Here is a 26,886-nt window from a genome sequence, read left to right as displayed (position 1 = left end):
CCTACACCCCAAGCCCATCATCCAGAGCCCCCAACCGGAGCCCTCACCCCATCTCACACCCCAACCCCCTGCCTCAAACCAGAGCCCCCTCCTGCACCCCAAACCCCTTGGCTCCACCCCCAGCCCGGAGCCCTCTCCTGCACCCCAAACATCTCATCCCCAGTGTCTGCACCCCCAGCCAGAGCCCTCACACATCCCGTGTCACAGCCCGGAGCCCCCTCCTGTACTCCAAACCCCTCTGCCCCAGCCTAGAGCCCCCTCCTGCACCTAAAATCCCTCATCTGTGGCTCCACACCAGAGCCCGCACACCCAGCTGGAGCCATCATCCCCTCCCACACCGGAGCCTCCTCTTGCACCCTGAACTACTTGTTTCTGGCCTCACCCCGGAGCCCGCACCCCCAGCCAGAGCCTTCACCGCTTCCTGCATCCCAGCACCCTGAGCCAGCCTGGTGAAATGAGTGAGTGAAGGTGGGGAGAGTGAGCGACAGAGGGAGGGGAGGATGCAGTGAGCGGGGTGGGGGAATGGGACCTTGAAGGAGGGGCGGGGCAAGGGAGTTCTGTTTTGTGTGAATAGAAAGTTGACAACCCTACTTAATACATAGAACGTAAGTGCTGGATCCTGCAAGGAAGAATACTTCCTGACCTTGCACTGGAGTACCTAGAGGCCTCCCCTGATGTCAGAGGACATCATTGGGCTGGGCAGTGTACTTACATATAGTAAGAGATGGGCCTCACCCCAAAGAGCTTAGAATGTAATTGACAAAATAGCTGAAATATTTATCACCCCATTTTACAGATGAGGAACTGAGACAGAGAGAGATGAAGTGACTTGTCCAGGGTCACACAGAGAGTCTGTGGCAGAGCTAGTGATTGAACCTCAATTTCTGCAGTCTCACACCAGTGCCCTAACCACAAGATTCAGAGTAACAGCCGTGTTAGTCTGTATTCGCAAAAAGAAAAGGAGTACTTGCGGCACCTTAGAGACTAACCAATTTATTTGAGCATGAGCTTTCGTGAGCTACAGCTCACTTCATCGGATGCATACCGTGAAAACTGCAGCAGATATTATATACACACAGAGATCATGAAACAATACCTCCTCCCACCCCACTGTCCTGCTGGTAATAGCTTATCTAAAGTGATCATCAAGTTGGGCCATTTCCAGCACAAATCCAGGTTTTCTCACCCTCCACCCCCCTACACACAAACTCACTCTCCTGCTGGTAATAGCCCATCCAAAGTGACAACTCTCTTCACAATGTGCATGATAATCAAGGTGGGCCATTTCCTGCACAAATCCAGGTTCTCTCACCACAAGACTGTCCTGTTCAGGATCATGCCTTCTGTTTAAACCAGGACCTGATCCCACAAATCCTTCTTTACATGGATAATGTATAATTATGTGAGTAGTATAATTGAAGTCACGTCTGTGAATAAGGAGTACTCACATGAGTAAAGGTTTGCAGGCTTGGAGCCTTTTAATTCATTCGATGGGATGCAATCCTTTGTGGTGCTGAGTGAGCACACAGCACCCCACAAAATTTGGTCTATTATTTCTCTTGTATCATTTCCTGATATTAATCAGTTGCAAGTTTGGAATTATGCTCATGCTAAATAATATTTGTTTGACAGATCAGACGTTTTCTCTGTGGGTTTTTTTTCCCCCTTTTTTTTCTTTTCTTTTTTAAGCAGTGGGCATTCCCCACAGAAAGTGAGAGCTGAATGAACTGATTGCTTAACCTCTCCTGACTCTACCCTGGTGGTAGATCATTAATGGTGTAGAAAATGAGGACTAGTGCGGGCAGCACAGGGTGGGGTGTGTGTGCATCTTTAAGAGATTTATGTGGAGGTCTGAGATGAGGAGACAGCACTGTGGTACATCATCATGCAGGAGACATCAGAGACGTTCTTCGCTTCGGTGCATTATCATAAAAAGTGATTTAGACTGGAGCTGATTGATGCAAATGGTCCTCTGTTCTTTCCTATCATTAGCGGCCTCTTTCAGTGGCCAGAGGCAGTGATTAAAGCTGTCATTTGGAGCTGCTCATTAAAGACAAGCGCCCAAGTAGCAGGAGGAAAAAAGGTTGAAGAGCCATGAATTTTTTTCCCCTTCCTTAAAACAATGCATTTTCCCTTTTCCAGTTCTGACTGTACAGGGAAAGTCTATCTCTGACGTGACGCGGGGTGTAAATTGTTTAAAAAAATAACATTAAAACCGCATTATTGTCACTTTATATTTTGACGACAGTTTAGTACAATTTAAAAAGATGCTCAGAAAAGTATTATGGTGTGAATTCGCTATAAAATAATCTGTTGGAATACCAAGCAGCCTCTATTTACACAAGCCACGGCTTGCAGCTTGTGTGAGAGCCATGTGGGGATGTAATGAACTGCCTGTTGTTTAGATTGTCAGCTTTTCAGGGCAAGGACTGTTCTCTCATTATGGGTGTGTACAGCACCTCGCACAATAGGCCCTTGATCTTGGTGGGAGATTCTAGGCATGGTCATAATACACATGATAAATAATAACAAATGATTGTCACAGTTTTATACTCGCTAACTTAACTGTGGATGTTCCCTATCCATAAATGGGATCTAGAGATGGAGGATTAGTCAGGTGGTTGGGGCCCCAGCCTGAGTTCTGGGTTTCAATTCCTGCTCTGCCAGAGATCTCTTGTGTGAAATAGTTTCTCTCTGCCTCAGTTCTCCATCTGTAAAATGGAGATAAAAGTAGCATAGTATCTGAGCCGCTCACAATCTTACCTTATAAGGTATTGAGAGGCTAACTACGTTAAAGGTTGTGAGGAGCTCAATACCTCAGCACTGGGGTGCAGATAGGTTAGAAATACTGAATCCTTGTTTTTATCTGACTAACCACTTGCCCTCAGAAATACCTGTGGCAGTGAGTACCAGAGGTTAATTATGTGTTGTGCATGTCATTGCTCTGTCAAGCACATACACACACAAGCTGTTGTAAAAATGAACACGTCTGTAAAGAGGTCACAGCCTGAAAGGCTCCATGAGTGGCTGTAGTGATTCATACAGAGAATCTGATCCAACTTAAGAGGATAGCGAAAGATGACTGAGGGGAAGTACTGCAGCTGATGAAAGGGTAATTGTGGGAAATATGTCAAACAAAGCTGATTGCTATAAACACAATTTTTTTTATTTAATAATCTGGCTGTGCATCAAGGAATGTCCTGATGGTCCTACTGAATTATTGAAACCCTTGGATTACTTCTTGGTAATTTGCTCTCATATTGTAGTGTCTTCTTGTTTGGTCATGTGGTTATGGTGTATAACCATATCTTGTATCTCTTTGAACATTTTCTTTTTCCCTTTAGGGACCCCAAGTGAGACAGAGTTACTGTTGTGATCACAAGAAATAGTTGACTTTCTTAAAGAGCAAATGGTACTTCATGGAAACCATTCTTGTTTATTTAGGACCTGTTCTTGCTGCTCTAGCAGTCCGTTATACTTCCATTTATATACTGCCTTTCACAGATAATACCCAGCAATAAATTCCCTGTCATTTAAAATGCCAGGATAAAGAGACACTTCTTGCATTTCTTGTGATTTTGGGGGGGCTGTGGTGGATTTGAAGTGAGATCAAATTCCAAAGACAAAAGGTTCTGCTCTGGTAAATGTCCTCCTTCCCATGCATGTCCTGGAGTGCAACTCATGGGACAGACATTCCATATGATGGGGCAAAGGAGGAGTGGCTTCTATGTAGAGCTGATTTTTAAAAAAGGGGATGTGGGGGTGGAATTGCTACAGTTTTTAGAGTAGTTTAGAGTAGTCCTCCCTTCACCAAGATTTAAAAAGTTTGTGTACATTTGAAAAAAATCTACCAAATCTCTCTCTTGAGTTATAGATTGACTACATTGATCTCTTTTTGGTTGGTTGGCTGGTTCATTCATTTTTGTGGAAGCAGGATCTTTGCTGTTTAGGAGTTTAGGGAAAAGAGGGTAGAAAAGAAACCCAGAAAGTATGTTGCTGCATCAGCAGAATAATCTCTAAAGAGATTTTTTTTTTTTTTTGAGTGAGGTGTCAGTGGACTGTTTAACAGGGACACAGTGAGAGCTACTTCTGTATTAGCTACTAAACTAACAAGTGGACCATGAGAGCCATTTAGATTGAATCAGTGAATCGTAAAAGTTCGAGGTAGAAAGGAATTATTAGATCATCCAGTCCATTTCCCTGCCATTGCAGGATTATTCCCTACAGTACATTTTCTAATGTTTTGTCCGGTCTATTATTTAAAGTCCCAAGTGATGTGGCTTCCACTGGCTCCTTAGGGGGAGACTGTTCCACAGGCTAACACATCTCACTGCAAGAAATTTTTCTTGGCAATCAGCCTCAATTGCATCACTTTCTCAGTAGTTTAGGAATGCCATTAATGAGAGTAGATTAAAATGCACATTTGTATTTGATTTTTAAGGGTACAGGTTGATTAAACTCTTACTTTAAATTTTGCATCAGATCATTTGAACGTTGCATCCTGCAACGTGGGATTGTATGGCACCATGAAGAGTGCAAGCACTTCCCTGATGAGGCTGCTGCTGATACTATGTATTTTATATTTGTATGTAGCACCATAAATGTGACCAGGATTCATTGAATTCGGTCTGCTAGGTTGGATCATTAGCTTCCCAGGGGTTAGCCAGGTACTGATGGGGGATGCTACGTGAATGCTGATCCACCCCCAATCCAGGACTCCCACTGTACATGGACATCTTCAGTTGCCCCAGAGCACGACTTATGTCGAGGCATCCATTTGTGGTCTCAATTGCCAGATCAGAATCTGCCAGCAGCAGCCCTATGGAACAACAAGTGATCAGCTAACAACATTTGGAATGTTTTCCTTGTCTCTGATCCAACCGTTGGACCATCGGAATTAGACCTGCCAGGTCACCTTTAGACTCTGCTGAAGAGGTTCCAAACCGGCCAAGGAATATGCGCAGCCAACCTCTACATATGAGGTGTGCACAACGACCCACTTTGTCAATGTGGTCTGAGTCACTCAGTGCATTTTTTCAACTAATCAGATTTCATGGTGGCCTTAGGGCCCTTCATTTTGCTGATGAAGCTGCTGTTGCGTGGCTTGGCAAGCCCTGCAAATGCTAGAAGAAAAAATGTACATAGTACTTTGTAAAAAGAATGGCCCCTGCCCTAAGGAGCTTACAACCAGGGCTTAAATTCAGCTGGAGCTGTCTGGAGCAGAGCTCCGGTAAATATTTTCAAACCGGCTGGAGTTTTTATAGCATGTTGTGGGAGAGGGCATGGAGGTTTCCAGAAAATACTCTATAAGAATTTAAGTATAAGAACTTAGTATTATTTTTCACTACTAGGACAGCGATCCAGCATTTGACATAGGGCAGCAAGATGGCTGCCTGTGTTTGGAGCACCTTTGAGTTGAGGGATGGTCTGCTCACACCCTGTTGTAGGATTAGGCTCTAACTTTGGATTTAGGAATAGATCATCTTAAATACATGTGGGCTTATCGAACCCCAAGATGTTGTAAAATTCCAGCTGGACTCATTACCAGAGAACAGTGTTATTACCAGAGAATAGCGTAACAACTGCCCAGTGTGCATCTTCAAACTGTTGACTAACATAATTAGAAAACTAGGTATATCAACCAAGTTCAAATCAACCAACTTAACACATTTATGCACATGCATCATATAGTGTATGCATAATAGATGTACAGTGTGTGTATACATACAGTGATGAGCTGCCAAAATCTTAACAATGAGTTCCCTCCTCACCCCACGAGGGGGTCGTTGCCCATCCCCGGCCTCCAAGACTCCTGCCCCATCCAACCCCCTGCGTTCCTTGATGCCCCCCCCCCCAGAACCGGGCAGGAGGGTCTCGTGGGCCACTGTAGTGGGTGCCCACCCCACCCCGAAGAGCCAGAGGCATCTGCCAGGGGGCGAGGTGGGGAGTCCTGGAGGTGCTTACCTGGGGCAGCTCCCAGGAAGCATCCAGCAGGTCCCTCTGGCTCCTGGGGCGGGGGAACGTAGCTGGGGGGGAGCAGTCACATCAAAAGTAGCACCTTAGGCGCCCACTCCCTGGGTGCTCTGGGGCTGGAGCACCCAAGGGGAAAATTTGGTGGGTGCAGAGCATCCACCGGCAGCTCCCCGCCCTGCGCCCGGCCTCAGCTCACCTCACCTCCGCCTCCTCTGCTGAACGCGCTGCCCCGCTCTGCTTCTCCACCCCCACCCCCACCCCCCGGCTTCCCTCGAATCACCTGTTCGGCAGGAAGCTGGTGAGGGCCGAGAAGCAGGCCGCGGCTTCACACTCAGGCTGAGGGTGGCGGAGGTGAGTTGGGGTGGGGAGCGGATCCCCTGCGCGGCCCTCCCCCGGGTTACCTGCTGCAGCGTGGGTTGCCCTCCTTGCACCCCCCCCCCCCGCCCCAGCTCACCTCCGCCTCCCTGGGCCTGAGCGGGAAGCCGCTGTCTGCTTCTCAGCCCACCCCGGCTTCCCGCGTGAACAGCTGATTCACGGGAAGCCTGGGGGGACGGAGAAGCGGGGGGGCGGCGCGTTCGGGGAGGAGGCGGAGACAGAGCAGAGGTGAGCTGGGGCTGGGGGTGCGGTGGGGTGGGAGCTGCCGGTGGGTGCTCTGCACGCACCAAATTTTCCCCGTGGGTGCTCCAGGGCTGGAGCACCCATGGAGTCGGTGCCTAAGACGCCACTTTTGGCCAGTTAAATTTAGAAGCCCTTTTAGAACCGGTTGTCCCTCGAGGAACAACCGGTTCTAAAAGGGCTTCTAAATTTAACAACCGGTTCTAGCGAACCGGTGCGAACCGGCTCCAGCTCACCACTGTATACATATGTATGTTTTCTGTTTATATGTAATCCTGATTTCCTATATCTATCTATATCTGAGTATCCATCTAGATGTAAGTTATAGATAGATAGATATACCCAAGAAAATATACATATGCAAAAACTTAAATTCTTCTAGGTCCCAGACAATGAAATTGTGATATGTTGCTTTCAAAACATGAATTACAAATTTGATTTTCGATCATGATGTAAAGGAAGTTGTAGTAATTTTTGGATACATTTTAATTACAATCCAGTAATTTTCTTGAGAAATCTGGTTCTGGTATTAGCCTTTAGTTACGACATTGCAATTATCTCCATGGCAACCCATTGTGATGTGACAGCTGCAGTGACTATAGGTTCACAAGCTCTTGAGCTGGAGCTGAGGAAAATGTAGGTTTCTGATGTGACACATTCCAAGAGCCTGCTTCTCTTCTCCCACAGTTTTACCCTGGTATGACTCCACTAACTTAGTGGTGGAGTTATTCCTTATTTACACTGACCCAAGTGAGAGGAGAATCAGGCCCCATGTGTTTAAAGAATTCTTTCAAGCATATTAAATAGCTGTGGCTTATATGATCAGTTACTTGGCTAAATAACATCGAAAAAACTCATACATGAGAATAGTGCTTTTAGACCATTAGTCACAAGAATGTATGTTCAGCATAGAGTGCACCCTTTTTAAATGCAGAGCCTGTTGTTTAGTTAAAGAGATTTTTTGTCTCTGTGAAGCATTGGGTAACACCAAGTTGAGGAGCGCTAAAGAAAAAAGAGAGAGGATTAAACTAAAACCTAGAAGTCTAAAAAGAAGGCAAAGAACAGACTCCATTACAACATTTCCTTTGAACAGTGCTTTACGGTTCTTAATTACCTGTTGAACCCTTGGCTTCTATGGTGATGGGTGCCACACAACAACCTAAGGTAGATAGATCGGGAGAATAGAGTAGCCCCTGCTTTCTAGTTTCTAACCATTTATTCAGGCTCTGCTATATCACTGCCCATCTGAAGTGAGGTGGAATTGCAAGATTTCTCCCTTCTGGGACCATGGCAGTGTAACTGAACTGAACCAGTAATCTGTTCTTACATCTCCACCCCCAGGGAAACTGCAAGTCCAGCTGGCATGTCTAGGTTGAACAAACTCTCTTCCAGTAGCGGGTTTGCAAGTCTCACTGTAACCAACAGTGGCAGGAGTCAAACCTGTAGCTTGTTCAATGCAGCAATTACCTTTAGAGACTAGCTCAAGCCAGTTCACAGTGTAAATGCTTTGCCCTCATTTGTTGGATAAACTTTTAAATTATTCCCATTCCCTTGCTGAAATCACAGACTGAGTGGTAATGAAGCACGTTTTGTAGATTCCACTGCCAGCTTTAATGCTTTAGTAATAGTAGACATAATCATAAGCATTCATTAGACCAACAAGTTGAAAATACAACAGGTTTGTAGAGCTTTGGCAAGCTTATATAATATCTATAAATCAGTCCTTGCTACCACCTTTTAAAAGAAGAGCCCACTTCCTGTAGCCATCATAACTAACATATTTTTGGCCATCCTGATGTATTGGGAATTAGATGAATAAATCTGATGCAGTGAAATAGGGATATACCCTAAAGAGTTTATTCCCATAAAACCTTTGTAGGGGATGTGTTTGATAAGATAAGTCTTTCGTTATCCTGATAGCTGAGCTAGAGCTTTATTGCAGTATTTTTGCACTTTATTGCACTCCTTGTTGAAAGCTTGGAATGAGCCTTTTGAACGAACTAGCCCAAATAGATCAGCTAAAGGTTGAATAATGTACTTCATCCAAACATGCACTGGTGCTGATTCAGTAGAGGTTATAAAGGTTAAATTGGATAGCAAATGTAAATGGGTAAGCAGACAGCGTTACAGGTGGAATCATAAAGAGGAGGAGTATGAGATGGGCCTGCAAAGAAGATTGGCACCCAATGTCTCCTAAGTAGCAATCCTGGTTCTACATTGATGTCCTCTATGTTCTTGGGCAATTGAAATAATCTCTTGGTTTCCCAATCTGCAGTGTAGGGATAGCAGTGTTTACTGACCTACCTCTCGTGGGAATATTGTGAAGAATAATTATTGTGTGCTCGTCTAGTTATAGATAAGTGCAAAGCATTGTTCTATTATGTTAAAATGGACTACCCAATCAGCATCCCATTTCCACTAATGACCCAGGGTTTAATGTTTGGCTTTATTTTCTGTTTCCAATTTAAAGAATTGGAAACCTTAATTTACTGTTGCTTATTTAAAAAAAAAAAATCAGTACAGTTATGGTCCCAGGCACTGCAGGGGCACTCTGGTTGTAGATTTGTGGGGCCAGATCCATCCCTGGAGATGCAGAGGTCAGCACAACGGATGGAGGGGAAGCAGTTTGTACCTCCTCTGTCCAAGGACTATGGGGGCGTTTCTTCAGTCCCTGGCATAGGTTCGAATGGCCCTCAGGGCTGTCCTAGGTTACACCCTTGCTGGAATGGCTATGACCAGGGCACACAATTGCAGTCATGCCGGTCTGCCGTGGCAAATCCCCAATCTCCTCCAGCCTGCCTGTGCAATTCCTCCACTCTAGCCTGTGCCTAGGGCTCCTGGAGCAGATGCTGAAGATGAGGCTCGATACACTGCAGTGGTTTGTGACTAGCTGGTGCAAAGGGACCTCTGAGCAATGTTGAATATGGCCCATAGGGGTGTTATTTTCTAAATAAAAATGTTTTGCTTAAATATAGTAAGAGCTTGATCTTGTTTTCATTGATGCTAATGACAAAGCTCCCTTTGACATGAGTGGGAGCTCATGAACTGAGGCCCTCCGGTTGCTTAAGTCTGCTGAGAAGTCAGCAGCTTCTGACAAGTTGCATGTGGGAAAATGCACAGCAGTAAGGTGACATTCAGCTTGGGGGTGGGGAAAAATCTAGAGAAACTATTCAGCATTTAGAACCGATCCTGAGCTGGGTAACTCCCCCTGGAGCCAATGGGGCAGATTCTCGGTTGCGCTGCACCTTGTGTAGTCATTTACACTGGCGTAAAGTGTTTATAAAATGCTACCATTCTGTTTTAATAGCATTTAACATTTCCACTGATGTAATGATTATACAAGGTCAGGGTAAAAGAGAAACAGGCCCAGTGGGTTAGATCCTTAAGGAGCTCATCCCAGAGCGTTTGTTGTTGCACATTAAAATATTTGACTCATGTATAGTTGTTTTTCTGTGGTTTATCTTCTAATATCTATCTTCTATCTTGCAGTTGCAGTATGTTTTCCTTTCCCTATGCAAAAAAAAAAAAAGCAGCAAAGTTGATTTTTCTCAGCACCAACATTTAATGTTTGCAGAATAACTCCATGTAAAAGGTTTGACTTTCCACATGGGGCCATCAGTATATCTATCTGCTCAGTGATGAGACCCAAGAAAATTTGGAAAGGAATTAAAATTTCCCTATAAACAAGAAGGAAACTTCCCTTTAGCTCAAATATTTAGCACCATTTTTCCAAACCTTAGCTATGGGGGGAGGTGAGTGGTTGTTTCCCCTCCTGATGTATTTGGAGATATGTGTCTTATGAGAAATAGTCAGCTAAGGGACTGATCCTGCCAACATTTACTATCAATATTGCTTTGGCTGGACTATTCACAATAGATATGGGCTTGATCCAATGCCTGCTGAAATCAATGGAAAGACTCTGATCAGGCCCTCAGTGTCTGCAAGATCAGGCCCTGTAGTATCAGCAGAGCTGCAGAGTGAATCCGGTCATCGGGTGAGCAAGCATCTCCCTTGGTCTTCACTCCTCTTAATGCTGATAGGTTTGCTTAGTGTTTCAGTTTCTACATCAAATCTCTCCTGACCCTCATTAGCCAAAAAGAAAAAACAATTCTGAAAGGGCTTGATTTCCTAATATTCTATCTTCCGTATCTGCAAGGCCTGTTGTGGCCTATTAAGAATTAAACTGAGATCACTAAACTCATTTCATTTATGCCTTGGGCCTCGTTCAAACCCAGGTTTCCCAGCAAAGTAAGGCCAATGGATTAACGTTTTTCACCTAGCTCTGTGGAGTGGATTTCATCTCTTTTAATGCCTTTGGCATTAAAAAAAAAATGCTTTGACTGTAACCCAGGATTTTGTTAGTGCATTGGCAGTGCATTTACTAGGATTATTATGTGGTGTGCCTGGTTTTATCCTGTTTCCAGTGGGAGGGGAGGAGTGGGAGAAAAGCTTATTGCATCTTTATATTGTTAAGCAGTGTGTCTGACCACAAAATATTTTAAGGGATTTGGGCCTCTCTTTTTAAAAGACCAAACAGTCTTCCCTGGTCACAACCAACAGCATTAGCTGCTGTCAAACAAATTACAGTATGGCTGAAGCTGTGATATTGACATGTGCTACTTGTTCTTTTTTAATGGGGGCACCACAGGAGTTTCTGACTGCCCCACTGAGCTTAATGTTCTGTGAGGAACAACAGACACAGAACTGAAGGACATTTCTAATGGGCTGTTAACTCTTTGCTGTCAGTGGGCTGCCTACCCCAACAGCCCCCTCCCCTTTTTTTTGCTTCCTTTTAGCTTTTTCTTTCTTTCCTTTTTTTTTTTTTTTTTAGCAGTTTAAAGGAGCCCGTAGGGGCTGACATTCTCTTCATACTTGTTATCTTGACTAAGAGGCACCTTTTAGTGCATCAGAAAGCTCCATTTTGAAGTAGCATGAGCTTCAGATTCCTTCCCCTGCCCCCCATCTTCTTCTTCTTAGTACATAATTAAACCAAATGGTTGCAAACTCTCTGGGAGAAGAAGATGCATAATTATAATCACAAAATATCATGTAAGTTAGAGATTTTTTAAAAAAAATACTCAGAACAGTTTTGTGCGTATGCGTGGCTATTCATTTTGACCTTTAAATAATAATTAGCTTCAGAGGGATCGGAATGAGACAGCCGTGAATCCGGCAATGCAGACCCGTCTGGAGTGTGGGGAATTTGACAGATTCAGCTGCTTTTTGTGTGTGCGTGTGTGTGTAGCTATTTTTTTTCCGCCTTGTTAACTGACTTCTAAATCTAAACATGCTGTAGCAAGAGCCATGGAAGCTGCCATGTTTTGGTAGGACAAGCTCTTGGCAATATAACTTTATCAACTCAGCTCATTGCTCAAAAAAAAAATCATGAGACTCTCTGGGGATAGGGGCATAGACAACATCTCTTTTGTGGAAACAAAGTCCGTCCCCATTGCAATAGCCATCACTGATTGCCATCTTGCCTTATTTCACTTAAAAATGCAACCCAAGCGTTTGTTATACCAGCAAATCAGTCATCCAGTTCAGTGACTGTGCGTGTGACTTGCGATATACCTGCGGGACTCATTCCAACCTCATGTACACTGGCTTTATGTTGGGGCAACTCCACTGACTTCCGTGGAGTTACTGCAGATTTAGACCCTGTCTATGGTAACGAAATTTACACCAGTTGGAACCGCAACTGTGTAGTTAACCCAATGCAAATACCAGATCTAGACATGTTGGACAGGTGCAAAGCAAGGCTTCCATTGGCTCAGTTTAATCCAGTAACATACAGCACTGCAAGCCCTACTTCGTGCTGGCGCAGCATATCTGCCTTAGCCATTTGCACCGATGTGTGGGTTCCTCGTTGTAAACAGGGCCATCCGCTGAGTTCAGAATTGGGACTGATATAGTGTGCTCCGTAGTAGCCTTTTCTGAATATCAATACACAGCTCACAATTCCTGCTGATACCACACTGTGCTTCTGTTTTTCTGGTGTCATTGACCTAGCTCTTCTAGTGAGTTAGTCTGGGGGGAAGAAATGTTGCCAAATGGTTAGAGCAGGGCAGTGGGTCAGGAGCTTTGGGTTATATTCCAAGTTCTGCTCTTGGTAATTTTGCTTATTTAGCTCTTACTGTGCTGCTGTTTCCCAGTCTGTAAAACATTCGTAGTAATAGTTGCCTACCTCAGAGAGTTGCAGTGAGTCTGTATTAGCGTGCAAGAAGCACTTTGCATTCATGTGCAGGCTTTCTCAAACTATTAGTATTACTATTTATTATTAATTGTTATGAGCAACACCGCTTGAATTTCCTGAAAGCTCTTAGCATCTTGTTTATTTCGTGCAGCTCATATTGAGGTCGCCTTTAAGTCTTGAGATGGTGGTGGTGTCAGAAGGAGAATTTTTTTTTTTTTTTACATTTCTAACATGCATGGCTTGGTAAAGACTTTATAAGTGGCTGCTTGATCTCAGGTACCATTTCTCTTTAGCAATGACAGAAGTGGAAGGCACACTGGGTTTTTTTCATGGGGTGCGTCAGTGCTGCTCTCTAGTGTTTTTAGATTGCATCTGACAGCAGAACCTAGGGCCCATGTGCCCCTACCCTGTGGAGAAACCCATGAAAGGGGGCCAGGAGAACTCCCTGGGGTTTCCAGAAGAGTATGCCCTCAATGGGGAAGGGAGTTGGCAGAGCTAAGTGGCTGTGGGGGGAGATCACACACTGTAAAGGTGGCATGGACCCAGAGAACACCGGGACTCTCAATGCCACCCAAAGGTCACACTGGAACAGAGACATTCCATACTGCCCACAAACCAGGGCCGTTGCTTCATGCCAGTTTAGACCTTTAAGTGTCTGCTTGACAATTTTATTAACACTTTGTGTGCCATTGTCTAAGCTTGTTAAAGGGCTTGCTCAAGAAAGGCCAGGGACTTGATTGCCACTAGCATTTTACTGTTGACTTCATTGGGAGCAGAGTTAGGTTGGCGTTGAGTGCTTTTGGAAATCTTACCCAGTGAGAACTCCAAGAAGAGCAACAGCAGTTATTAGGAGGTTTAAGAGAGACTGCGGGCTCGATCCTGCCAATGCAGGCGCCAAGAGTTGGATGCATAAGTACAAAGGAAGTGGTGAGCAGGACACGGAGCTAAGCCAGAGCCTCATTCAGTATTAATGAGAACGCTGCTAAATTGCCACGAAATTTCTTCTGATCAGTAGCAGGACTGAAGCCTAAGACAATAGGCTTGCTAAAAGGCAATAGGCTTGCTCATTGGCTTGCTAAAGATCACACATATGCCTAAGACTCTTCATACACACCCACCCATTCTTTGCCTACAGCCCACTCCTTTTTTTACCCCCATGGTTTCTTCAAAGTGCACTTTTGGGCATCCACGGTAGTTGTGGTTTATTCCTGCTCACTGCAGAGGATGACAGCTAGGGTTTTACATTACTTGCACCTATACGTATACCCTGTGCACACTTGTGCTGCAGCTCAGTAGTCCTGCGTTCCCTGCTGCTTATCTTGCAAGGGATAAATATGGATAGGGTAACTAATGGAGAGAGCACATGATCTACTCGCGTGTAAAGTGTACACACACCAAGGCAAGGGAGGATTGTTTATAGTGCTGAAAGAGGGCCTAACAAGGAGAAATGGGACGGCATTTTAAAAAGGGAAAGTACAAGCAGAATATCAGGCGCAGCTTCTCTCTGGTGATGTCTGGGAAGACTGGAAAGGCTTCCAAGGGAAGGGTTGAGTACACCAATATATGGGGCATTTAAAAACAAGCCAAGAGAAAACTTTAGAATGTATATATCGGGGCACAAATCCTGTGCTGGCAGGGATCAGGGCTAGATGACCTAAATGGACCTTTCATTGATTCTCCCAGTCTGTAACTCAGAAGTGTAAATTCTTGGTCATTGTGAATATTCGCAGACAGCGGCAGCAATGCTGTTCACTCTCCAGAGCCCTTGCTTAGACCTTGTTACTCTTGAATCCTGAAACATTAGCACCCAGTGGGTGATACTGATGTTACTGCATCAGGTTCAGACAACTGAAGTGTGGTGATTTCTTAGATATGTAGAAGGTGATTAAGGCAATTAAGTGGGTTATTAATGCCGCTCAGTCAGAGGTGTTGACTGATGTTGCTACCTAAAAAAGCGTACAGTAGCCTGTGACCTGAGGTAGCCGTATAAATACAGATAATTAAAGCCTGGGTGCCCTGGATATATCTCAAGTTGCTTTGTACACCTACACCCCGCCTTGCCTGCAAGCTGTGATTTAATAAAGAATGGTCAAAGTGAAATGAGCACATATGGCATAAAGCACATGGTTAAATAAAAATGTTCCCTTTGAAATGAGCATTATTGGCTTTATTTAATTAAATATGGATTTACACGATACATATAGGAGTTCATGAAGCCCATATTTCAATTAATGGATCATTTATATGTCATGCTCGCTTTGTAATTACTGGAATGTGGAAATACAATGAACTGAAATTATTTCCCCCCCACCCCCCACACTCCCTTTCAAATAAATCTGAGCAAGTTGGATCAGATAGAAACCGTTTATTACATGTCTGGGTGTGTGTGCACATGCTCAATAAAGCCATGCAACATTTTACTTCCATACTCCACCAGAATGAGAGGGTTGTTGACGGGATGTTAAAGCTATCATTTATTCTTGTTTTGGGTCAGTCATCATTCTAAAGAGCGGGCACGTAGATTTTGTGGGCAGGTGGTTTATAGTTTCACGGCAATTTGGCAAGGCAGGCTGTATATGAGTGTAAACTGCCTCGTTTTAATCTTTGGGTGTGGCAGGAATTGTAGGCTATGGAGAAAGACAATGACTGTACTATTTCTCACGTCACCTGCAGTAGATTGGTCATTTGGGACAGGTTAGAACACTGAATAGCCTTGTTTTGGAAACCAACTGCACTTTGACAGTGTACATGTCCACGGGGATAAAAGCCCTGGCACGACCGCAGCTCACAGCAGGCTCACGGGGCTCGGTCTGCAGGGCTAAAAATGGTTGTGTACATATTTGGGCTTTGGCTGAAGCCCATGGTCTGGCACCCTCCACCCTCACGGGGTCCCAGAGCTCAGGCTCCAGCCTGAGCCCAGAGGTCAAAACAGCAATTTTTCAGCTCCCGATCCTGAACCCTGTGACCTGGACCAGCCATGGGTTTTTTAGACATGCCCACAGGGTCCTTGAGATTGGGCTTGTGGTGGTTTACTTTTGTTGATTTTTGTTTTGCTCAGTGACCTTAGCAAAAAGTAAAGCTTAGAAATAGCTTTGCCTCTGGTTCTCAGCTATCTTTATAGCCTCATTGCACCCTGGTATCTGCATGGACTCGATGTCCATTTTGCTAGGCTCTTTAATGTCAACTGCATTATCGATCAATATAAATAATAATATTGAATCCTGTGCCAAACCAACCCAATAATGATTCTAATTGGCAGGGGGATGATGTCAGGAAATCAGGCCTCGTTATTTTCTGCTTAGGGAATGAACCACTCCTCTAGTGAGCTGGCCCCGGGACCTACCTCTTCTTCCTGGCCGCTCTCCATATGCCTCTGTCTTACTGTCTCTTTTAAGCGATTGATGGCAGCCAGCAGACCAGCTGCTGGAGTCTCCCTTCGCCACTGTTTCCTGACCAGAAAAAACTGGATTGAAAGGCCCGGCGATGAGCTAACATCGCATACATAATTCTATCAGAAAATATCCAAGGGTGGAAATCATTGTTCTCCGAACTAGCTGAGCTGGAGCCAGAGCAGAAATACTAAAGTCAGTTGTGCCTTTGAGCTGCCTATAACAGCGCCCTTTGGAGACCCATTTCATACAAAATTTGAAGCCTGTGTTTATTGCCCATTAAAGCAACCTTTATTTTATGGCAAATGTTGCAGTAATTGCCTTTTACGAAGAGCACTTTGTAACACACATGCACTGTTGAAAGAAAACCACTCTGGTATTGTCTATCGGGACTTAATGGCGCAATTAATTTTACTCCATCTGTTCCTGAGACTTTAAAGGAAAATGGATTTTTTTTTTGAGCGCACTTTAATGAAGAAGATAAAGCGGCCCGGCTGGTGTCCCACAGGCTCAGTGCAGTAAGTTCAGATTATTGCTCAGTCTGTCAGAATGGGCTGCTTCCCTCGGCAGCCGCCACAGCTAGCAGCCCGCTCTGGCCCCTCGCCGCGCCATTCCTGATGACAAACTGCCAGCCGGCTCCCACAAAAGCGCGATTAAAATGTCAGCACAGGATGACGAAGGGGCCAAGAGGGTCCTTGGAGACAAACTGTGTTCAGTAGGAGTTAATACTTCACTGCAACGTGGACCTGAGCTGCTGCTGCTCCTGTTTCAGAGAAGTGCAAGGCAGAGACTTATAGTGGCCCGGCTTAAACAATACATACATCCAAGGCCAGATCTTCAGCTGATGTAAATTGGCAGCGCTCCCTTGAAGTCAATGGGCCTACACCGATTTACAGCGGCTGAGACTCTTTCTATGCCATGGTACGCCAGTAGTAAGATCAGGCCCACAGAGAAATATGGATACAGTATTTATTTACAGTCTCATGTACCGAGACACCAAAATTGGTGGTCTCGCAGAAACAGGGTGTGATTTGTCTGTAGAAAGAATAGTTACTATTAGTGATGTATTTATCACCTGTTTAGCACCAGCAGTGTGCTAGGGGGTTTACAAACAAGGACTACTAAGGTTCCTTTGGAGAATAGGTGAGTTTCAGGAGCTGTGGCGTAGAGGGCTAGAATGTCCATTACAATGCACTATCCGCCAGAGGTACTGTGGCAATGACATCTGTATTTAAGCAGCCTTACTGGTATTAAGATAAGGCTCCTGCCCCAAAGAGTTTAGATTCTAGTGCGTTTTGAAAGTGCCACAGACAGATCGTTCTGGTGGCTCTTACCTCGAATCCTTGTGTGCACTCACAGTTTCCTTAAAACCTCTCCCCATTGCAGCTCCACTCGGGGTTAGAAGCGGCCAACCTACATTAGCGCCGGTACCAGTGGAAGGTTTTAAGGGTGACCTTTGAGGTGACCTCTGAGAATTCCCCAGACCCAGATCTAAGGAGTGGACTTCAGGGGTCCTGCTAGATCACACCCTTTACAGGCATAGAGCTTGCATTTTTTATGTAAAGATATGCTGTGGTGGTATAAATAACCTTGTTGGTGATGTGTCTTGTGTATTTTAGCTTCTGCACACCTTCTAGGGGAAAAGTGATATAAATGTCTTTTAATCAATATTGATGCTTGACAACGTTGTGTAAACCCCTCAACAGTGTTTGCTAACTTGCTAGGGGGTAGGACACACTTTGTCACTTACGCTTAATTCTCTTAGAATCCCCCTGAGTAGCTTTGTGTGCGTGCATGAGTGACAAAAGCCTGTAATGAAAAGGGGAGGAGATTTTCAGCTTTTGCCTCCTGCTGGGACTGATCTGCACTAGTACTGGGCAGCAGGTGTGAGCCCTTGCCATTGTCCCTAATGGTTATTAGCCAAAAATAAGCAGGACAAATGTGAGGTCATCTCTCCTGCTGGCAGGTCAGCAGTTGCAGGATTTAATGCCCCTAGGAGAGTAGGAAATTATATGGTTAGTGCCACAACTCAGGATGTGACCTGCACTGGTTTTAAATGATCTGTTATACTTTGTGTGTGGGAGCTCTGAATAGCTAGGATAAACTGAATTCCAAATATATGATGTACTTGAATTAAATGCAATCAGTCATTCACTGATATCGTAATGGCCCTTGAATAATCAGCGGCAGAGATATCATTGGGCTGTTGACTGTTTAGAGGAGGATCAAGCAAGGTGGGGATTGAACTATGCTAAGCTTAGTTTGTTTATGTGTGTGTGTGTGTGTTTGTTTTCAGTGCCTTGTGCTGTTTCTCAACTAAGATTTAACGCAAAGGATAAAGACATGCAAGGGGAAGCCCCGCTGTTTACAATTAGGTCCACTTGCCATTTACGATACAACTTCAAATAAAAATAACAACTTGCCCTCCTGGTTTTCAGTGCTCTGTATGGACTCGCACCACCCCATCTCTGTGACCTCCTCTGTGACCCTCTGGTGCCCCTGCCTGCTCATGCCGCTCCTCCAATCTTGGTCTCCTCTTTGTCCTCTCTTCAGAACTCTCCACAGCTGGGGGTTGCTTTTTTCATTTGTGCTGGCCCATTTAACTCTCTCCCTCATCTCCTCCTGAGTCACATCCTTTCTTCAGATCTTCCCTCAAAACCTTCTGGTTTGTCTTTGCCTGCATCCAGCACTAAATGCCAAGCTACTATCCCTGCCCCCTCTACTCCAGCTTTCCTTCCATTCTTGCCTTGTCATGACGAGCCTGCATGAATTTGGATTTTTATCGTTGGCAGTTTATTTGCGCTTGTTTTGTTTCCGTATGTCGTTTGCCCTGCATGGGAGTCACTGACCCCAGCTTTGTGCAGTAAAGCGTTCTCTCTGTGTATGAATAGCACACAGCATCTATCCAGGTATCTCAAAGCACTTTACAAACAGGAATTAAGACTCTCATCTCCCTGTGAGGCTGGGTGCATGCTCATGTTCCGTTTGGATAGGCTGAGGCACCGTGTGCGTAAGTGAGTTGCCCACATTGTCAGAGGCAGGGTCAAAAGAAGCCCAGGCTGGGATAGTGGCAGGGTTAGGAAAAGAACCCGGGAGTCCAAACTGCCTAGGGCTTTAGGCATTGAGCAGGACTCCCACCTCCTATTGCTGTAAAGCATTTTGTGATACTTTCCATGAAGGATTTAGTATGAAACGAAATTGTGTTGTATCGGATTAGGGCTCCATACGTTTATTGTTTGCAGTATAGCATACATCTGCTGCCATAGTAATCTCTCTTTGGATGGGATGCACATTTATTCTGTGAGCCACTTCAACAGGAAAATACATGTGCTCATATCAATACGTTATTTAGGGAATAAAGGGATGCAGCTGCTCCCAGGCTCCTTCAGCAAACCTGCACAGTGACTTACAACTCTGTTCTCAGCAGCCTGTGCGACAGTCTCTTCACACTGCTGCCTGTTAATGTAAGGGTTTGTAAGCAAGGCCCCTAGAATCATAGAATATCAGGGTTGGAAGGGACCTCAGGAGGTCATCTAGTCCAACCCCCTGCTCAAAGCAGGACCAATCCCCAACTCCCCAGATCCCTCAATGGCCCCCTCAAGGATTGAACTCACAACCCGGGTTTAGCAGGCCAATGCTCAAACCACTGAGCTATCCCTTCCCCGCCCCAAAGCAATTTGGAGATGCCAGGGATTGAACCTGGGACCTCATACACGCAAAGCATGCGCTCTACCACTGAGCTAGATCCCCTTCCCCTAGCTAGCCCCTAGAGTTTTCCAATCCCCCCCACCCCCGTGGTAATTCCCTACTGAATGGAGCAGTGTATTTACTTTTCAAGACAAGGTAAAGGAGAGAATTGGAGAGTCTGCCTTCATATTCTCTAGGCTTCTCCTGATGCAGACATACAAACCACAGGAGGCTGGAGCTCATGTTTTCCCAGCTCATTTCCCAAAGCCTGAGAAATGAATTCTCATAGCTTCGGGTGGCACTTTGACCACTTTCCAGGTAGAGTGGAGTGAAAGAAACTACCCCACTACTACAAGCAGCTAGGTCTCTCTCTCTCTCTCTCTTTTGTTTTAAAGTCTGGTTTATGTGGAAATGAGAATGACTATCCCTCAAGATACCATCTCTGGACTTGGAGAACGTTTCCCTGTGACACTGGACTGGGTGTTGGAAATCTACCGAAGATGGTTTTAAAAGCTGCCACAATGGAAGGAACATAATCTCCTTCAAAATAAAATCAGTCTTGATATATTTCAGGCATGGCCCACTCTGTTCTCTACCTCTCCGCATTCATCAGAAATAAAAGCAAGGAGGTTCTTCTTGGCAACTGCTCTTCAAAACAGGCTTCTTTTCCCTACGTGGATACTGGTGAGGATGGTCAGAGGTAGATCAGGTGGTGGAGAAGTTTTAAGACAGGTCTCAGCAATTGAAGAAATGAGTTGAGTATTGCCAACCCTTAGGAAGTCAAAAATCAAGAGATTGCTTAAAAATCGTGATTCTTTACAAATAATTCATTTGGGGCTCTTTTTATTTGCCTTTTGGGTTTTGAGCCTTTAGGGTTCATGTTTTCAAGCTTTTCTCCACAAAATTTTTCAAATTTTCAGTATAAGTTGAGATTTTCACCTAACTGTGTGAATCCAAGAGCCTGGACACTTTAAAACAAATACACAAACAAAAAACAAATAGCAAATGTCATGAGAATTGGCAACCTGGTGAGCTACACAGTGAAGTAGAGGCACTAGTCTAGAATTACCATTAGTTGCATGAAAACCCTTTAAGGGTCTGTTTTATACTCACTTTGCCAAAGCTTAAATGGCTACACCGTGGGCAAGGCAGGCCCAAAGAGTCAGGATTCTTTTCATTCATTATCATCAGTTATTAATTCAGTGCTTCCTTTGTGCCCAGTGCTATATAACCCATAATTATAAAGAAAATTCTTACTCTGAAATACATCCAATTCTTCTTTCCTTTACAACCAGTGCAGTGCTGGAGTGAGTCCACTGAAGTCAGTAGTTGGCATTACACTGGCAGAAAATGGGTTTAAGTGGGAGATGAAGCAAGACCAGACGCAGTGGGAGAGACAGAAGAGGGAGTTAGCTTAGACATGTTAATTTTTTCCCCAGATACTAAGAGATAAAAGAAATATAAAATCAAAACCCCAGACTGATCATGCTGAGGTAGCTGCAACGCCTGCAAACTTCTGAGGAGTCCCAGCCATCAAACATGGATATCACTGCATATAAACATGCTGTGAAATAAAAAACTAAAGTACTCAGGATTCTCTGAGCAAATGAGACTAGGTATGCTAGAAGAGATAATGGAGATGTTGGAAAGTAGTATCATCTTATGACTACAGTCTCAAAATACCACCATGACCCTCGGAAAATCCACAGCAGCAGTATATGGCAGTTCTTTGAGAGCAAACATAGCAGTTGCCATATTGCATTACATCACTGAACCAAAACCTGATGTTTCAGAAGAATGTGGGGGGAATACTGCACCTGAGACATTTGTACCATGCTATAGGTATGTAGGTCAGGATTTTTTTCTGACCCTGCAGGGGTCATCTTATGCCCTGCAGGTTGGCATTTATTTGCCTTTTCCATGATCTTAAGGTGCATAACTACAATACAGAAGTTATCTGTCCTAAAAGTATCAAACATTTTAAAAATCCTCCCACACTATTTGATTTAGAGTTGAACCTGAACCAAAATTCTAGGTCCAAATATCATTAAAGTTCAGGGATATTAATACACAAACCAAGATCTGAATACATATTTTTTCAAGAGGCCTCATCTTTATAATTGACTCAAGCAAAGCCCCAGGTCCAAAAGCCACTGAACTTTGAGGCATTCAGAATCCAGATCTGAACTTCGCAGCACCTTAAGTTGATCCAGTGACGAGACTCCCAAGTGGATTCTGCAGGTTAACTTAGCTGTGCAATGTATAATATACTTAACATATTGCCTTCTATTTTCTTTCAGTTATTACACAGTTCGTAATACCAGTGGTACTTTATCGCTTATGTAGCACTTTTCATCTCTGGATTAGGAAGTGTTAAGTTAAGAGTGGACCCTCCATACAGAGAGGTGATGTGGCTTGCCTAAGGTTACACAGAAGGTCACTGACATAGCCTGGAATCAAACCCATGCATGCCTCCTGATTCCCAGTCCTGCACTCTGACAGTGGCTCACCAGCACAGCAAGTTGTGATGGCCTCAATGGCTCCTTTTCAGATGCCTTGGGCTGCTTCTCTTGCATGCATTTGACACACGAGCATCTAAATAACATGATGAGAAGCAGGCAGACCGCCTGCAAGCTGTGGCGTGTTGAGCCCAACTGTTGTGGGGATAATAAGACAGAGCAGGCTTAACTTTTAAAAGGCGGCCTGACAGAACAATCTGGTGGGGGGGAAAAACAATCCAATAAATGCTGCAATTCATACCATCTTAAAAACTTCCAGTCTTTTCAGGCTTTTGTTAAAAATTCCACATCTTGATCTTCAAAACCCAAATAATGATGAAAAAGAAAAATCCGAAACCACAGACCTCTACAGAGTTTTATATATTCTATAGTAAAATAACTTTCCCATGACTTCCAAAATGCGGGGGGAAGCCTGATTTTTGTGACTGGAGTTTAGCTTTCTGCACTAAGGGGCCACAGCTGAAGGTGAGTTCAAAAGGACGGGGATTTGTAAACTTGGGCAGGACGCACTGATGACTGGAAGGATTGGAGTGGCAACAACACTGCTTTATCAAGTTGGGAGAAATTCTGCAAATGAACTTTGCAAAGAGTTATGCAGGGGTTGGCATTACAGTCTTGCACACACGCCTGTTTCCAATCACTCACTGGAACTTATTTTGTAGTTAACCTCCATAAAGGACTGTACAACTGAGCAAAGGCCTGTCACACACACATTATTTAGAAGCCCTTATTATTATTTTATTGCCAGTCCTTGACAGCGGAGGAAAAGCCAAGCGCTTTAATCTTTCTTTCTCTTTAGTTTACAGTGTAAGAGCTGCATGTAAGATGGATTTGATTAATATGTAACAGAGATGCAATTCTCTGTAAAATGTGCTGTACTTCAGAGCCCTGGAAAACAAACTGCATCACAATGGCTTAAATCTCAGTCCATTGTATTATATAGACATCATAAATAATAGAGAGCAGGCAGATATTGCTGCAGGCTTCATCTACATAACACATCTGAGCTCTCTATAATGTGTTCAACTTGTCACTTTTAGTACAGAAGAGAGGCAATAAAGCTAACAGCTGACTAAACCACATCAGCCCTGCTTCCACTGCCAGGGTGGTGAATGTTCATTAAGCAATCTTAGCTGTGACTTTTAAAATCCATAACTCTTACAAATGTAAAAAAGTTGCCACAAAAGATTAAGCACATTATGTATGTCAGAGCGTTAATTTTCCATGCATACCCCAATCGACGCAACCCTCAAATATTTCTCTTACTTTTATTTTGTGTGCTTCTGCTTGAAACAAATCTTAATAGAAAATATTTGCTTTCGTCCGGAGGGGAAAAAACAGTTTAATTGTAGTTGATGAGGAAACTCGTGCATTTCGTACAGCTAGCACAGAACGTGCTGCTCTGACCCAGAGGCATTTTCATGTGACATGAACAGAGGAGTTCCAACTGGAATATCATGAGCGAAGTTCACCCTGTGCAAATGGCCAGCATAAAATCGATACATCAGTTGAGTACCACTTCAGACCTCAAAATATGGCTTAAATGGGACTTAAGCACCAGACATTTTATTGGCCGCCTGCACAGGGATGAGTTTCATCCTGTGAGTGAAAATCTGTTCTGAGTTATGGGAGAGATTTTCAAAGGCAAAAATGCAAGTTAGACACCCAACTCCCATTGACTTTAGGTTGGGTGCCTAACTCCCCTTTATGCCTTTGAAGATCTTCCTCTATATTTGTATCTCTCAACGTGTCAAAGCCTCTGTTTGGAACATAAGGCATGATACAGATCCAAAAGGAGGAAAATGAACAACTTATTGATACTTAAAATGCTATGGGACGCCTTCCTTTAATGTGAATAACTCTGTGACTTCCACTTCATCATTCATAGATTCATAGATATTTAGGTCAGAAGGGACCATTATGATCATCTAGTCTGACCTCCTGTACAACGCAGGCCACAGAATTTCACCCACCACTCCTGCAAAAAATCTCACACCTATATCTGTGCTATTGAAGTCCTCAAATCGTAGTTTAAAGACTTCAAGGAGCAGAGAATCCTCCAGCAAGTGACCCATGCCCCATGTTACAGAGGAAGGCAAAAAACCTCCAGGGCCTCTTCCAATCTGCCTTGGAGGAAAATTCCTTCCCGACCCCAAATATGGCGATCAGCTAAACCCTGAGCATATGGGCAAGATTCATCAGCCAGATACTACAGAAAATTCTTTCCTGGGTAACTCAGATCCCACCCCATCTAATATCCCATCACAGGCCATTGGGCCTGTTTACCATGAATATTTAATTACCAAAACCATGTTATCCCATCATACCATGTCCTCCATAAACTTATCGAGTTTAATCTTAAAGCCAGATATATCTTTTGCCCCCACTGCTTCCCTTGGAAGGCTATTCCAAAACTTCACTCCTCTGATGGTTAGAAACCTTCGTCTAATTTCTAGTCTAAATTTCCTGGTGGCCAGTTTATATCCATTTGTTCTTGTGTCCACATTGGTACTGAGCTTAAATAATTCCTCTCCTCTCTGGTATTTATCCCTCTGATATATTTATAGAGAGCAATCATATCTCCTCTCAACCTTCTTGTAGTTAGGCTAAACAAGACAAGCTCCTTGAGTCTCCTTTCATAAGACAAGTTTTCCATTCCTCGCATCATCCTAGTAGCCCTTCTCTGTACCTGTTCCAGTTTGAATTCATCCTTCTTAAACATGGGAGACCAGAACTGCACACAGTATTCCAGGTGAGGTCTCACCAGTGCCTTGTATAACGGTACTAAAACCTCCTTATCCCTACTGGAAATACCTCTCCTGATGCATCCCAAGACCGCATTAGTTTTTTTCATTCTTTATTCCATATGTGAATAATTTTCAGCAATAAAATTGCTGAGGGGACAGACAATTTGTGTGGAACATAGGTAACTTTGGAACTAGAATGAGGGACCTACGAGAGGGAATGTTGAAATGGTGTTGATCTGGAGTAATGCCATTGGCATCAGGAGAATTACTTCAGATTTACACCAATATAATTGAGAGCAGACTCAAGCCCTTTGTCACCCTTCTTTCTGACTCCATATTTTTAATCATGTACTGGGATCATAAATGTTTGGGGTTTCTTTCATTAATATAGCACAACACAACTGTGGAATGTGCAGTTTTACTTCATGTCTCTTTTTTTTTAACACCAGCATTTGTGATTACTCAGAATCATGCAATTTGGATGACTTATCACTTAGATCTTATGGCAAAACAGTAATACACGAGGCTAATTATTCTTGATTTCTTAAAGTGCATTACAGTCCTCCTCCTCATCTTTATAATGGCACCTGAGACTTTCAAAGGGAGTGATACTGTCATACAAAATGTCTTTAAGAATTTTTTACTCAAGGCTGACTTATCCCCAAAGGATGCATTTCAGTGGTTACAGAAGCATTTTTGTCCCTGGGGGGTTATTAAGTACATATCTAGCGTGTGGATCTTTATACATAGCATTCATGTCAGATTTAAAATCTGTCTGGTAAAAGTACTTGTTAGTGTGTAAGGAAAATATGATTTGGAGAGGGTAGTCACAGGAGCAAAACTGGGAGTGATATGATCACTAGGAGCAGTAGGAAGAGACAGAGATTAAATAAGGAGGGGAAATGTCATACCAAGGGAAGTGGTAGAAATGCCATCGCATGAGTTATTTACATTTGGCCAGAGCACTGGAGAACATATTATAGGGAATAATTCTGTACTGGCCCTGAGGGCAGATACGGTATATGACTTAACAGGCCATGTTTTCCTTTCATGCCTAGGATTCTCTGAAATATAAAACCACATTTTTTTTACTGGTACTATTTACTGTTGCTCTGATATCAAGATAAAAAGGAGATCTGTTCTTCTTTTCTTCCATTGTACACATACAGCCAATGCTAGTATGTTGAGAGAGAATTATCTTCTGAGGTTGACAATACTGTAATTGGAGCAATAATACTTAAAAAGACCTGTGTGCTCTTCACTAAAAGTGAGTCCTGACTACAAATACACTTAAGCCCAAGTGTCTTACAGGATATGCCTTCATTTCATTGACTTGCAGTGTATTAGACTGATAGACAAGTCTACCTGTGATATATTTCATGGCAGTGGCACGTGGATGCTACGGAGATGGGTAATCTATATATGTCGACAGACCATTCACACATATCCTCATTGGTCTCTATTTCCTCTTCATATATTGAGAGTATTTTTGTTTCTCTCCTCTTTCCTTTGTACTGTGCATGTTTCTTATCTCTTCTGTAACCTGTAGCTCAGCTCATACCAGTGAACACTGACACTGAAACCCAAGTGTGTGTGTGTTTTTTCCATTCTTCCAATATAATTACAATAAGGCTCAGATTTGTACTCGTCCTACTGTGAAACAGAGAGCAGTACCTTCAAAGATGTGGACCACCTGGCTTAACTTGTCCCTTGGGAGAGATGCAGATGGAGTACATGACAATGGATGACCAACAGAAGCACTA

At 43.8% G+C, this 26,886-nt stretch overlaps 1 protein-coding gene and 1 non-coding gene across 3 annotated transcripts in view; one reads left to right on the top strand and one right to left on the bottom strand.

Annotated features, from left to right (window-relative positions):
* The window catches only part of AUTS2 (activator of transcription and developmental regulator AUTS2), a 971,187-nt gene that overhangs the window by 814,784 nt on the left and 129,517 nt on the right, over positions 1–26,886 (top strand). The window lies entirely within an intron of this gene.
* Positions 19,849–19,920, bottom strand: TRNAA-UGC (transfer RNA alanine (anticodon UGC)). The gene has a single exon. It is a non-coding gene; the product is annotated as a tRNA-Ala (tRNA).

This window comes from Eretmochelys imbricata, chromosome 17 (genome assembly GCF_965152235.1).
Source record: "Eretmochelys imbricata isolate rEreImb1 chromosome 17, rEreImb1.hap1, whole genome shotgun sequence".
NCBI lineage: Eukaryota > Metazoa > Chordata > Testudines > Cheloniidae > Eretmochelys > Eretmochelys imbricata.
The sequence above is the reverse complement of the archived record's forward strand: the minus strand, read 5'-3'. Positions and strand labels throughout refer to the sequence as shown.